Source organism: Rosa chinensis, chromosome 5, assembly GCF_002994745.2.
Source record: "Rosa chinensis cultivar Old Blush chromosome 5, RchiOBHm-V2, whole genome shotgun sequence".
Taxonomy (NCBI): domain Eukaryota; kingdom Viridiplantae; phylum Streptophyta; class Magnoliopsida; order Rosales; family Rosaceae; genus Rosa; species Rosa chinensis.
The window spans coordinates 81,127,608-81,129,466 of NC_037092.1; positions in this window are offsets into that span (position 1 = coordinate 81,127,608).

Sequence of the window (1,859 nt, forward strand, 5' to 3'; positions counted from 1 at the left end):
GCTGAGAGGCATAATAAGGTTCTTTTGAGCAACAATGATAGGCCCATTGGGACAAAGAAAATTCCAGAGACTAATTATGGCAAAGTGAAAGGTGGAAAGAACCCCAATGCAAAGGGGGTTAGACGTGCTGATCCCTACCCACGTGGCAATAATGCACCACGTGGTAAGGGACGTGGGGGTCGGGATATGGGCCGTGGAGGCCCTGCTAATGTATGGCGCAGAGATGGTGGTGCTGGCCCTAGTGGTCATGGCAACAAGGTGCGAAGGGCACCTAAGAACCCTTCAGTCAAACAAGATAGAGTTGGCAATGAACCATGCTATAGGTGTGGAGTCATTAAGCATTGGTACAAGAACTGCCAAGCAAGCAACATAGTTGGAGCCACTTACAAGAGGTATAGGAAGTCTAAAGAACAAGAGGCTCACTATATGGAAGAAGAAGGTCATGACCCAAATGTTAACCTCACTATTGCAGACTTCAATGGCAACAAGGAACTTGCTCCGTCAATGGATGCTTCAGACTTTGACTGATGTGCTTTATTTATTTTCCAAAGACAGATGTGAAGGCATAATGCCTCACTTTTAATTAGACTATTGCTTGGTCTTAAAATTTATTTCAATAATGGTTTGATGAATTAGAACAAGACCATGATTTGATTATCGTTGACTTATTAATAAATTTGAATTTTATTCTGAAGCACTGAATTTATTCAAATTTATTTACTACACAAATTTACATGGTTCGAAATAACACTAAATATGTAAAGCAATACATCTAGAAAAAGAAAAAAAATTATTTGAATGAAAAGATTATCATTCTACCTAACATAGAAATACTCTAAAGAATATGAGATATATTTAATGTCACAGACGCTCTGTATGCACCAAGAGCTAATCGAACCTTGTTAAAGATTCAAAAATATTCGTGCCAACGGTTATCATGTAAAAACACACTGTGAGAATGGAACTGAATACCTTTATATTACCTCTAATAAACGTGAAAGGAAACGCATTTTAGAAGAACTTATGAGTCAATCTAGTGGACTGTACCTCACTACGATTCAGATCATTGAATCCAATACTTTCACCAACAATGAAATGTGGGACACTGACTCATACAGGCTTTGGCATGACCGCCTAACGCATCCCGATCATGACATGATGATCCGTATTTTAAAGAACTCATATGGACATCCCTTCTTTCGAGTGAAAAATAACATGGGAGAAAAATCCGCCACACTACAAGGTGTCGATCCTAGTACTGCTCAAATGCAGTCATTGCTTTCTGAAGTACCAGCAGCACTACCTCCCATTATGCCTCATTGACTAATTCAAAGGCACATCACTCGTTTTGCAAAGCCTGCTCTTTAGCGAAAACAGGATCGAGACCTTCCTATGCTACAGACACAAAACAAAACATTCCATTCTTACAAAGGATACAAGGAGATATCTGTTGACCTATCCATCCAGAATGCGGACCATTCAAGTACTTTATGGTTCTGGTGGATGCTTCAACTTGCTGGTCACATGTCGTTTTATTGTCCACAAGAAATGCTACATTTGCAAAACTCCTAGCACTGATTATACGTTTAAGGGCTCATCACCCTGATCACCGTATCAAGTCTATAAGGCTTGATAACGCTGAAGAGTTTACATCAAAAGCATTTGATGATTATTGCATGTCTATTGGGATCAATGTAAAGCATCTTGTACCCTATATGCATATACAAAATGGTCTCGTAGAAGCCACTATTAAAAGGCTACAGATGGTGGCTAGTGCATTGGTTATGCTCACCAACCGGCCTATATCTGCATGGGGTTATGCAATATTGCACGCAGCTTTACTTATTCGTTTCAGACCC